Source organism: Lampetra planeri, chromosome 15 (genome assembly GCF_965212315.1).
Source record: "Lampetra planeri chromosome 15, kcLamPlan1.2.h2, whole genome shotgun sequence".
NCBI lineage: Eukaryota > Metazoa > Chordata > Hyperoartia > Petromyzontiformes > Petromyzontidae > Lampetra > Lampetra planeri.
In genome coordinates, this window is record NC_136121.1 from 1,605,693 (window position 1) to 1,619,552 (window position 13,860).

General features: G+C 48.5%; 1 protein-coding gene across 1 annotated transcript in view; it reads right to left on the reverse strand.

Annotated features, from left to right (window-relative positions):
• The window catches only part of LOC144722600 (neuromedin-U receptor 2-like), a 45,409-nt gene that overhangs the window by 30,019 nt on the left and 1,530 nt on the right, over positions 1-13,860 (reverse strand). The window lies entirely within an intron of this gene.

Consider the following 13,860-nt stretch of genomic DNA (forward strand, 5'->3'; position numbering starts at 1 on the left):
TTGGAATTGGCTTAGCCTGCAATCCTAAAGGACATTCGGCAATGACTCACGCACAAGCGTAATGCAGTCATGGGGGTTTGACCGCATGAGTTTCATATTCACATCGGTTGTCCTCCAACCAAACAGGAATTTGCAATACGCTTGCATACCAGGTGTGTCTGCTAGTTCGTTATGACCTTGTCAGAGTCCATTTAGAAGAAAGCCTATTTTTAATGGTAGACCTGACCTGTAAAATTACAGAATGAGCATCTGCAAAAATTGAGATCCAATGATTTACCTGCCGACGATGATTAAAAGAATGTTATGATCTAGGGGTGTGATCCGATTCTGGAATATATATTTTTGAGTGGCTATAGAAATGTGGCTGCAGGAGTGACTTGAACCGATGACATCAAATTTATACGAATCGAAAAACATTGATTCATACATTTGAGATGTGATGCATGTGTCGTGAGCTTAGACATTTATATCAATTGACGAATTTATGCTTTACCCACCTCGATTCGACACCTAGTGAATCTACGTCATCGGAACGGAACCGGAAGAAAAAATAAAGTAAAACAACTTTTTCGGTACCAAGTTTCCGACAAGGCCTTGCGGGAGGGCGTGTGGCACAGTTTGGTGCCAGCTATCATAGAGTGCGGTCGTGTCGTTACGGTTCTCTGCGATGAGTACAGTGTCTTTAAAACACCAGCGCTATGCCTCTATATTTAGAATTAATGCTGAGCCGCTTGCTCAGCATCAATGGGACGCCCACCCTGTCACTTGCAGTCGTCTTGGAACGGGAAAGAGTGAAATGTAAAATATGTGATCACCATAGGGAACATCAAAAGAGAAACCTGACGATGTCCCAAGGCACAAGGAAATTTATGCATAATAAGCAATGCAGAGGCCTGAGTATAGATATTATATAAATGAATTAAATATGGGTTCTTAAACAATGTAGCACATAGTAGTAGGTTTTTACCCTTTAAACTGGTACAAAACTGACACCTTTATACAAGGCATCATGTTTGCAATAACCACAACACAAGTAGTCAAAATGCAAACAAAAAGAAACAACTCTGATGATGATAATAATATGCACTGTCCTTGAAGTTGATTGGTCCACACCCGAGACAGCTTTCCTTAGAGCCTAGTCTCCATTGGTGTTGGACCAGATGACACCAGAAGGCGTACAACTCATAAATAGTGCACTATCAGGGTATTGAGAGCTCGGGGTAAGCATTTACACTATGAGACCTCCTTTACCAGTGGCAAAATATAGTAGTAGGTTTTTACCCTTTAAACTGGTACAAAACTGACACCTTTATACAAGGCATCATGTTTGCAATCAACTTCAAGGACAGTGCATATTATTATCATCATCAGAGTTGTTTCTTTTTGTTTGCATTTTGACTACTTGTGTTGATGTTATTGCAAACATGATGCCTTGTATAAAGGTGTCAGTTTTGTACCAGTTTAAAGGGTAAAAACCTACTACTATATTTTGCCACTGGTAAAGGAGGTCTCATAGTGTAAATGCTTACCCCGAGCTCTCAATACTCTGATAGTGCACTGTTTTTGAGTTGTACGCCTTCTGGTGTCATCTGGTCCAACACCAATGGAGACTAGGCTCTAAGGAAAGCTGTCTCGGGTGTGGACCAATCAACTTCAAGGACAGTGCATATTATTATCATCATCAGAGGTGTTTCTTTTTGTTTGCATTTTGACTAATTGTGTTGTGGTTATTGCAAACATGATGCCTTGTATAAAGGTATCAGTTTTGTACCAGTTTAAAGGGTTAAAACCTACTACTATATTTTGCCACTGGTAAAGGAGGTCTCATAGTGTAAATGTAGTACATAACACAATCTACCACAGCACATACACTCCACACGTGATAGGTTTCGTTTCCCAATTAATAATTGTGGGAGCAATTCTACATTTATATACCTTTGACCTTCACCTCAATATGCAGTCACGTATTGCTGGATGTTAAGAACAGGATCTGAAACGCCTACTTAACAGCAGGTGATGTTGTGCAAACGTTGTCAGACGCTGTGGAAATAAAACAGCTGCACTCACGCTGTGCCCACGCAAATTGGCTCAGGCAGTTTTAGTGGAGGCACAGCCACACTCGGGATGTTGTGGCACGCTCGACAGGTGAATGGCTCCCCCTGGTTATTGATATGGCTACTGATGCACAGTGGCCCATTACTTGCAGTCATTAATTCCCGTTACCGGCTTTGACGTTCCGCCTCGAAGACGCTGGTGGAACCATCGACCGCAGCAGAGCATCGCCGCAAGACCAATGCTGCTCGCGTCTCCTTCATGAAGGTAAAATGAAATCGACAGTTATGCGACTGTGGCCAGGCAACCCAAGCTATGGACGATATCGTAAACCCACTGTGGTCTGCGCTCCTTCAATGGAAGAAAAGCAACACGACACCAACTCTCTCCTTGAAGCCCTCTCATGACTAGCAAACTTCGACATTGGCATTTAACTCCTAAATATTTTGCCATCATACGCAATAACACTGTTGCCACACTATATAAATAGGACTGACGAAACTTATTTACACACACACACGTTTCACGAAATTGAATTGCTGTTCTATAATTGCATTGAATTCACACAACTACTGGTTACTGACTCATTCCTAAGCCAATTGATCGTGCGCTCCTGCGTATTTAGAGGTTCAGTCATCAGCGTAAATCGCGACTTATGATGTCACCTTGTTGAAGGGAGAAAAAACGCGGAGTCACAAATACCATGAGTTTTTGTCCAATATGTTGTGGGTGTCTCTGTAACCATCGTGTAAAGATGGTTGGGGGTGACCAGACAACCGCGACACCCACAGTGGCTGAGCCCCTGCTGTTTAGCAACACACGTGGAGATGTGTTAAACACAAGGAGGCAAGAATACAAAAAGGTACTTTGACACATAGGGTACAGAAATTAAATCTTTCAGTGCTTCAAGTGGGGAATCGTGCTCGGCGTCATGCTGCACTCATACCCATCGACGAGTTGAATAGGATTCATCGCATTTCCTCCAACACGCAGAGGGAAGCGATAGGGTTTATCCTCAACAGCCATGTCCGTCCCAGACCACAATGATTTGCTGATTTCGTCAAGGAGAATAAACCATCACGCAAAATCTGGTCATCCTCGCAGGGGGTCTGCTATATGGCAACCTCAGTGCTGTTAGGAAGAAAACGGCCAAAAAATGGCAAATCGAGTCTGACACTTAAACATTCACAGCAGGCTTGAATAAAACTCGCGAGCACATCACATCAGTTATTTATATGTGCAGATGAGGAAAATTGAGGTGTATGAACACAATTGTATTGGTCGGGTGGGTGACATTTGGTTTGCATTCATACCATCGCAACCCCTTATAGAAGTAACTTAAAGACTCGTGCTAAATCATCATGACACGAACTCCGGTCATCCTCGCAGTGGCTTTTTATAACTCGCGAACAAAGATGGTCACCGCATCTTGCCTTTCAGATGCCCATCTGGGACCGTCTGGATCGCTCTGGAGCTATGCACCTTTAAATCTAGATTAAAAACTCATTTTTTTATAACTGCTTTTTGTTGTGTTTAGTTTGTCCTTCCTCAGCACCTCCGTTTAGTACAGTTTTCTACATACTGTGCGAAAGAAGTTCAACATACATACATACATCAGAAGCGAGCAAGTACTCCCCTTATTAAATCAACGACGTGAACTACGCATCATATGAGTGTTTATACAGCCATATGTTTTGAAATTATCTGGCAAATTTCAGTTATGGGGGCTTCCAATATTACACGCATAAATCTGTATACAGATGCCGTAATATATATACAGATGTAGTGACGTGGAATGAGTCACTGGAGTGCATGCCGCTGGGAGATTGGTAGACGAAACAATTAGGGGTAACAGCCCGTTCTACCATTTGCACCTGTGGGCAATGCGCGGAGCTATCTGGGGGATCCAGAGGGGTGCAGGGCCGAGGGCGGAGCCTGGCCACGCTGTTCAGGATATAAGGTGAGCTCCGACGCACAGTCGGGGCTGCTGCGATCTGGAGTGGAACTTGTCATGCCGTCATAGTATGATCTTCACCTTCTTCAAGCTGTGGGTGTGGCAGCATGTTGGGTGTCCCGACCCGGTGTTTGGTCATCCCCTGTGAAGGCCGGAATAAAAGAGAGAGAGTACCTCCTACTAGTGTCTGTGAATTAGTACACTACATTTGGTGTCAGGAGTGTAAAGAAAAAAATATTTGTTTTACGTTGTAGGGTTGTTAGGAATTTTATGTTTCCTTTCGAATCCTTGAGGGGGAAATAGTCTATGCTGAAACCCGCGAAGAAGACAGCTCTCACCTGCATATCCTTGGGTACAGAGGATTCCCAGGCAAGGCCAGCAGCCAGAACCCCTGTGGGGGGCCCCGGAGTGGCGATCCCAGTGGGGCAGCAGGCAAATGATGACGGTTCCGAGCCGCCGCCGGTTGAAGGAGGGCTGCGGACACTCAGCACGCAAATCATGGGGCTGCTCTCCACAGTGTCGATGTTGGTGGGGCAGCTGGGTAGGGAAGAGCCGAAGGAAGGGGTTGCGGCTCGGGGGCAGCGAGCGGGCGACTCCGCCATCACTGCCGACCGAGGGCAGGAATCAGGTCACGCCGAATTTAACTGCCGCCGACAGCTCATCCGAGGGCCCCTTGCCTCGCTCAGTGGCTGCTGTTTCTCAATTAATTTTAGGCTGCAGGGGGTGATTGGGCGGCATTCCAGCGGCGGTTCTCCACCACTTGTGAGCTCGTGGGGTGGTCCGATGCGGAGGCACTACATATTCTTCTCACCGCGCTGGACGATGCAGCCTTAGCGATGTTTTTTTTCATCCCCCAGGCGGACAGAACGACGCTGCGTCAGGTGTACGACCAGTTGGCGGCAATTTTTTTATCTGCCGTCCAACGCACAGCGGAATTTTGTCATCCAGAGTTGGGGGGAGACAGAGACACTCTTCGCCCTCCGCAGCGCACTGCTGTTGCTGGCCCAGGATCCGTCCTCAAGGATGGAGGAGGTAGGACTGGATTCTCTGGTGTTAGAGAAACTGTTAACGTTGGCTCAGGAAATGAACCTTTTTTTTGCCGGCCAAAGAGGAGGAGGACCTGACTTCAATTCAGGAAGTGGCCAGAGCTGGATTTCCGGGAAAATAAGGCAACCAGGAGCACCGAAAATCTCCCTGGGTCTGCGCGTCGGGTGGTTGGAGCTCGCGGGGGAGAGTCGGAGCGGAATGATGACGGGACCAGTGGGGGGAGACCTTGCCTCCGCCATGGCGGGGCCCCGTTACCTGCTTCAGGTGTGGCCTGCTGGGCCACATCTCCATGCTGATTTGGGGCAGTTTTTCTCTGCTTCACCATCCTCCGTCCTGCCGGCCTCCTCTGGGTCCAAAGGCAGGTCGTGATACGTCACACACCCGGCCAACACAGCCACCTCATGCATCCCCATTGCAGTCAGTGTCGGGTGCACACGCCATCGCCCCTCATAGGGATACGGGGTACGAACGTGGTGCTTCGGCGCGTGATGGTTGGCCGTGGGGGTACGGGCAATGGTCCGCACTGGCACACCGTGTCATGGCAGCGGGATCATCCATGGTATGTGGATTTGTGCAGGGTGTTGAGGTGCGGATGCTCATAGATACGGGGACATCGTCCACTATGGTTTCCAATTTTATTTTTAGGACTCTGCCATCGACGGTGGGTTGCCTTAGTCCTGTAGATTATCCGTTTGTTGCCGCTAATGGTGAGAGTTTAGGCATTGTGGGTCAAATTAAGGCATCAATACAGATTGGCGATAATGAAAGGACGGGCCCGGTAATGGTTTCGAGTTCATTGGCAATACGTTGTTTGGGATGGATTTTTTTTGAAGAGGATGCCCCTCCGGATTTTAATTGACTAGGGTTGTGTGGAGTTACCGTTGGGGCATCGGTTGAAGTTTTTGGAGTCCCCTACTGGGTGGTGTATGGCTAATGTTGTAGTTTGGGCCCTGGTGCGTGAAACTGTTAGGATTCCCCCGGGTGCGCAGATGCTCGTACTCTTGAGGCTGCGGAAGCGGCTCGACCAGAAAATCACTGGGGGTCAGGTTCTTTTAACCCCTTTGAATAGAGCAGTTCATGGGCTTGCTTTGATAGGGCTTAGACGATAGTGAGGCGGGATCAGGAGCCCTTCCTGCAAGTATTAAATGCTGGGCTAGATATTGCGGTCATACAGGCTGGTACGGTGTTGGCCCATGCGCCGGCTGCATGTTGTGAGGAAACAGATGATGTGACCACTCGGGTCATGGCTGCGGTTGAACGGGAAGCGGTGTTGGATGACTTGTGGATGGATCCATTGTGCGTTGGTATTCCGGATATGTCATGGAACTAGAGGGGCGAGTTGTGGGCATTGTTTCGGGAATTCTCCGATGTATTTCGTAAGGGTAAATTCGATGTGGGCCGCACATCCCGTATGCGTCACCATATTGATATTGGTGGCGCCGCTCCCATTCGTCAGAACTAATTTTGGTCTAGTCCGAAGGAAATGGACTACGTTTGTCAGGCGGTCGATGCGATGTTGGCCGCCGATATAATCTCCCGTCAACCAGTCCGTGGGGTGCTCCCATTGTCCTGGTTAAAAAGAAGGACGGGAGTTTTTGCGATTCTGTGTGGACTTTTGGGAAGCTAAACAAAGTCTCTGTGGGGGACGCGTATCCGCTCCCATGGGTGGACGATTTGTTGGATGCCTTGTCGGGGGCGCAGTTTTTCTCCACCCTGGATCTATTGTCAGGGTTTCGGAAGTTGGCCCTGGATGAAAGCTCAAAACCCAAAACCACCTTCTGGACACCGAAAGGGCTGTTTCAATTTAACGTGCTTCTGATGGGGCTTGACTTAGCTTTGGCCACGTTCCAGCAACTTATGGAGTTGGTACTGTCGAGGCTCCTATGGGAGTCATGTCTAATCTATTTGGATGACGTGATTGTCTTTGGTCGCACGTTCCAGGAGCATCTGCAGCGGTTGCATGCGGTATTTGTTAGAATGTGGGCGGCTAATTTGAAATTCAAGTCGCAGAAATGCTACCTCTTGCAAAATCAGTTCAATACCTGGGGCACATTATTAGCAAGTCCGGGATCGCTACAGACCCTAATAAGACTGTGTGCATGCGTAAGTGGCCGACCCTCCACGTTGGTGTGTGAGGTCTGCAGTTTTGTGGGGCTCGTGTCATATTACCGCCGCTTCATGCCCAGGTTTGCGACAATCGCGAAGCCGCTCCACACTCTCACGACAAAGGGCCAGAGGTTTCGGTGGGGTATTGAGGAGGAGGCTGCATTTGTTGCGCTGAGCAACAGCCTCGTGAACGCACCCCCTTTCGATACCCCGATTTCTCCTTGCCGTTTATGTTGGATACAGATGCCAGTGATACTGGAATCAGCGCCATGTTGTTGTAGGTGGAGAACGGGATGGTGAGTGTGGTCGCTTACAATAACGCACAGCAGCGCTATTGTTTTACATGCCGCGAGTTGTTGGCTATCGTGTAATTTGTAGAAAAGTACCGCCCGTACCTCTAGAGTAGGCAGTTTATGGTGCACACAGATCATGGGGATTTGCAATACGCGCTACGTGTTGACCAGCTGTCCACGCAACTCTCGCAATGGTTGGAAATCTTGTTAGATTATTCATTCGAAGTCGCCTATAGGAAAGGGGAACGCCACTGCAACATGGACTCGCCGAAGAGCCAGTACGCATGTTTGATGGGTGCCGGTGGTTGTAAGTAGGTGGATGCAGGGAGCCGGGCACCATAGTCACATGGATGGATGCTCCGCCACCCTAACTGGGGGTGGCGCGTGATAATACTATTGGCCTTGCGTACGAGGAATAGGGGTGCCTCCATGCGGAGGACGCCTCCTTACTAAAGTTATGGTGCCATGTTGATGCACCAAGTGATAGGAAGGGTAGATCCCCCACGGTCCTCCGAGATGGGTCACTTATGCACTGGGATACAGAGGTACAGCGGTACTGTATCCTGGTGCCAACTGCTCTGAGGAGTAGAGTAGCGAGAGCTGCCCATGTGCGATTAATGCACCTAGGGGTGCAGAAAATGTTGGCTATGTTGAAGCGGGACTTCTTTTGGCCAGGGATGGCAGAGGACGTTCACAACATGCTCAAGGTTGTGTAGAATGTGCCCGCCGAAAGCCCCCGCCGAGACTGACCTGACCACTGCTGCAGTCCATTGGTGTGTCCCGTGTAAACGAGCTTGTTGCCCTCGACACCCTGGGGCCATTTCCTACCACTCTGAGGGGAAAGAAATTCTTGCTGGTAGGGGTGGCCGGTTCCATGGCCCCTACCGGATCAGTTGGCGGCGTCCATTATGGACGCGTTCCTGCATGGTTATGTATTAGATAAGGGGGCTCCGGAACGTCTCCTTACGGATCAGGGCCGAAATTTTTCTTCAAAATTATTGCAAGAGGTATGTGATTTGTTGGGTACAAAGAAAATTAAAACCTCGCCCTACCATCCCCAGACTGATGGGATGGTAGAACATTTGCATAGGACACTGACGTCCATGTTGTGGCAACAGGTCAACGAGGCACAGTCCGATTGGGACCTACACATTCTGGGAATTCTTGCGGCCTATAGGATTGCCCCTCATGCCTCTACCGGATTCTCCCCATTTATTTTATGTACGGGAGAAAATGTGACACCCTCCCCCTCATGGAAGCCCAGTTAAACATTGAGCCAAGCAAAAGAGTCGCTGTGCCAGGACTGATGAGCCTCACCCTAAAGCGGTTGACAGAAGCATGGGAGGCGTCCGGGAGTAATTCGGCCAATGGCAGGCTGCAAATGAAAAATTGGCTTGGCTTAAGGAATCGGAAATTGTGGACACCTGGGGAGAGGGCATGGCTGCATTGCCCCCAGGTACCCGTGGGCACATCTCCTAAATTGCATAGGCCATGGCAGGGCCCAGGTGGAGGCAATTGAGGTTAGGAGGCCTCGGTGTGTATGGATCCAGGTTGGTCGCAGGCATTGGTATGTGCACCCATCACGACTGAAACCATATTTTCCACCTCATGAGGGAAATTCATCTCCATATGATGGCCGGGTGTGTGATGTGTCCGATGAGGATGGACATACGTTTACGGAGGTTGTGCCTCTGCGAGACTCTGTTCATCCATCTGCAGGATCCCAGGGCTCGACGCCAATGGAACCGCCGGTGGTGCCGCCCAAAGGCAGACCAGGGTGGACGGTACAACCGCCACCTTTTTATTCCTCTCCTCCATCTTTGTCCCGGGGGGGACCGTGCCCATTGGGCCAGCTGTAAGTCACCTCCAGGGTCCTTGGGGGGACCCATGCCAAGTCCATACGAGGGACCAGCGACACGGACCCATTCCAAGACGGTTTGGTTCAGATGACCGCTCCTACTCATCATTGGGTTGCTGTTATTTTTGGGGGCTGGATTGTTGCCATACATTGTGAATATTGCGTGGATATTGCAGTGTTCGTCATCCCGCTACGCGACGTATGGAAGTCAGCCGGGATGGTTGGGTTTTTTCTCATGGGGGAGGTGGGGGGGGTGATAGTGACATGGAATGAGTCACTGTAGCGCGTGCTGCTGGGAGATTGGTAGACAATAGAATTAGGGGTAACAGCCTGTTCTACCAGTTGCACCTGTGGGCAAGGCAAGGAGCCATCTGGGGGATCCAGAGGGGTGCAGGGCTGAGGGCGGAGCCTGGCCATGCTGTTCAAGATATAAGGCGAGCTCCGACTCACAATTGGGGCTGCTGCGATCTGGAGTGGAACTCATCGTGCTGTCGTCGTTGTGATCTTCACCCTCTTCAACCTGTGGGCCTGGCAGCATGTTGGCTGTCCCGACCCGGTGTGTGGTTATCCCCCAAGGCTGTGAATTAGTACACTACACATGCAAACATACTTATCAGCCAGGAGATCTAGTGGAGCGTAGAAATTGTTGCTAATGTGGGATGGCATCAACGGCCTTGGCCTTGATGACATTCCCCTGCAAACACACCGCGTATGTTTGTCTTCTTGAGATATCTTGAGACGGCGTGAGACCGAGACACAAGGGACTTGCTCTATGCAGTGCCAGTGAGCACGCAGCTTGACCCTATGTGCTTTCGGGCACTGGCTGACACTCTCATTACCCAAAGTCAAATGTGTCTATTGTTGATGAATATATGCAAGCGCGTACATGTACAGAAGCACAACTTTGTACGTCGCCAATGTGGATGTGAAATAGAAGCCTGCCAATTTAGGACAAACAATCGTGCATCATAGAATTACCGTGGACCACTCAGATCAATGCACTCGAGAGCTGTTTGAGCAATGCGACGTGTACACACGAAACGTGCAATGCCAACCTGTCTTTACACGTCTTCAAAGCTCATTGACTTGACTCCTTCAGCACTTTGACATCTCACTACCGGTACCTGCTCATACCGCCGCTATTCCATGTGACCAGGTGGTCTCCTGCAGTTTTCTACACCAATACATGTTGGGTTCAATTCACGCATCAGTGGAAGGGCACTGAAGCCTGGTGGAGTTCCTCCATCTTGGGGATGTTGTGAGAAAATGCACAAACACAGCACACCTCTCCAGACTTACACGCACATCTGCAGACGCGTGACTCCGTACCCTCTGTGTGCGGTGTCACAAAACTGCATAGAAATCACCGGTTGGCCTGAAACACTGATTTCTGTAAACCAGGCTACCATTGGCTCCCTCAAATAGGTTTATGACCTATGATCACAATACAAAACTATATATATCATTGGAAGATGTGAGCAAGAAATTCGGAAATCTTTTTTTCTGGAGCTTTGCATTCGTGAAGCAAATAATTTTGCAGCACACAATGACCTCATTAATAATGAATGAATTAATCAGCCACCGTTGTCCAGCTCTCACTTCTCCCTGGGGCACGCCATGATGCTCGCATGCCAGGAATTAAGTGCAGCTGCATTCGTATTGAGAATTTCATTGTTAGCTTCAACGCCTTTCGCGACTTCAACCGCGTACAATATATAAAAATGAAATGACGGTGGCTTTCATGTGATAAAAGGTAATAATGAAAATGCTATATCCTACAGGTGCAAGCGGTCCTTTTTCACCAAATTTTACATGAAGTTAACGACACACATGAATCACACCCTATGATCACGATCGATTTACGAAGCAATGAATAATGCGTATTCATCTCATTTTACACGGCTCACTATTGCTTGGTGGCACAATGCCGCATTTGGGCGGAGGGGTTAGACGTTGCACTTTTGGTCAAGCTGGCTCTCCAAATGAACATCAGCGGCTTGAGCGCACAACTTTCCCAGCGAGCTTGACTGGCGCGAGCTCGGCTCAGCTCGGGCGTGTCGCTCCCCGCCGCGGGGGGGGGGGGTATGTTCACTTTGGTCGCAAAGCTCCGCGGCACACTTTCTCTCTTCACCCACAGGGATGGCAACGCCACAGGGATCGTCGGCAACTTCAAATGGCACCGCCCTCTTCCTTCCCCAAAAACCTTTGCACGAAAGGGGAATTTCCTCCACGATTATTGTCCACGTCGTTTAAACTCGCCCAACAGCAACGGTCTGCGTTCACCGCTAAGTGGCGGTGATGTCGCCACAGCGCTTATGCCATGCCAGGTGCGCTTTGAGGCCACGTGTCAAAGGCCCGCTTGGCGGTAGGTCAGGGAACAGACTCGAGGTGCCATGGGTTGACTGAATGAGATGGCTGGCAGATATACCAACTGTGCTCCCGACGGCGATAACCCATTGCTCTTTCGCCCGGGGCTCTGCTCGCTGTTTGAGGGCGACTGCTTCCAACTCCCCAGCACCGTCCTTCACGACCCTCCCTGCTTAAACTCACCCCCACGTTCCTGAACGGGGTTCAGCGGCGTGTGTAGTCCGTCTAACACGTTTCACTTGATTTGTTTGATTTTCCCTCCTTTTTTGAGTTAATTTATGATATTCGCACATCATTAGATCGTTTTTACTTGTCTCTGTAACCCGTGTTTCCCTTAAAGAGATTGCAGTCTCAATGGACATGCCGACTTCCCCATTTGCGATTTAAATCTACTCTGATTCGTGTTTCATCACTGCTAATAACAGGCTTTGTCCATCAGGCATACTGCCTAATTATTCCAAGTACCACATTTGCTCCTAATATAAAGTAACTGAGTTATTCGCACCGTGTTAATTAAGATCAATTTATTCTGTTCTTTTCTCGGAGGAATTATGCAAAAAACAAACAAAGTGCACCTTCAGATGTTTTGAACATCTATTTACAAGAGCGATGTGTAGGCTATCTTTTATGTTCTCATTGTGTGTGATGAGGTATGGGTTAACGTGTTTGTGTGTAGCGGTGGCGGAGCAATTACTGCACTGTGCTACTAATCTGGCGACCCGGGTTCAACTCCCACTCACGGTCAACACCAGTGGCAATTATCTGAACCGGCCCTTGCCCTCCCATAGGTCGATTAAGCCTCAAATGAGTACCTGGTGTGGTGTGTAAACATCTCCTGGCCACCCACCCCTTCGAGTGTTTTGCCGGTCTTCATGGGTGCTACTTGCTCACAGCACTTGCCTCACAAGTCTGTGAAGACTATACGGGGAACTTGTCTTGCCTTGTTAAAGTAAATTGCTTGCACATTTATTGTTAATATATTTAGTCATTACATAATGGAAGAGCGTATATACAGCCAGTCTTTGTCATTAACAAACAGGTTCGATGCCAATGTAAATATGTACTGGGGTGAGAGTGGTCCTCCTGACTCATGCTGCTAATTGGTGGGGATGAAATCACAACAGCATCGTCGAGACCGGTGGTTATTACCTTGGGATGCACACACCCCCTGGGGGTGCGAGATGCCATTTCTGAGAGCCCAAGGGGCGCAGGCAGCAGTAAAGGTAAAAAATCCTTTATATGCGTGGCGGCTAGAGTCCTCTCGTCCTCTGGCTTGAGATGGCTGCCACCTATGGGTCAGATGATTGCCTGCCACCATTAAGCAATTGGTAATTAAATATAATTTATTTTTTCCTAAAAAGTGTAAAATTTTGGAAAACATTTTCATGAAAATAAATTGTCACGCACAACAAGTGTGTGTGCAAAATGTCAGCTCGATTGGATCACGGGAAGTGGGTTAAAAAACAACGAAAGATTTGCACGGTCGTAAGCGCGCAAGCAAGCAAGTGAACTTAATATAAAGGATTTAAAAACACTGGTCTAGACGGAGTCACGAGGACTGGAGGTAAGAAACACTGTCACAATCGGAACACGCCTACATAATACACACGCTGTAAGGGACTATGAATGAGAGCATGTGAGTGAGTGCTCTCTAGTGCTTCTGATTGGGTGGATGTATATCTGTCTGTCTATGAATGTGGTTAAAAGAACCAACATTTGTCCCTGAGCACGGGTGTTTCCCTTCTGCATATGATTCGCAGCTTATACACAATGTCAACAAGAAGTGTGATACAAACGCGCGATTTCCAGTTTAGAAAGTACTACGCTGGAAGTATGCACATGTTACAGAACAAGTCAAAATATATATATCCCCAATGCACAATGTACTGTAATCTAAGCTCTAGCCCTGTGCGCAGCCCAAGCCTTACTACTAGCACGAGTCTTATCCAAAAACCTTCAATGAATGCCTCTGCTTGTGAATTAAGCAGACAATTCAGCAGACATTTCACCTGGGAGTGCATAATTTCAGCAGCATTGGATCAACACAAGAAAAACTCTGGACCGATCTAGACATACAGTAGTGTCTCATCAGCAGAGTCGGACTTGCTTGAACTGCCAGGTATTTTTCGGCAAGGGCAGTCAATGTTAGATGTGAGTCCCAGTTCGACGCAAAACAATTGAAT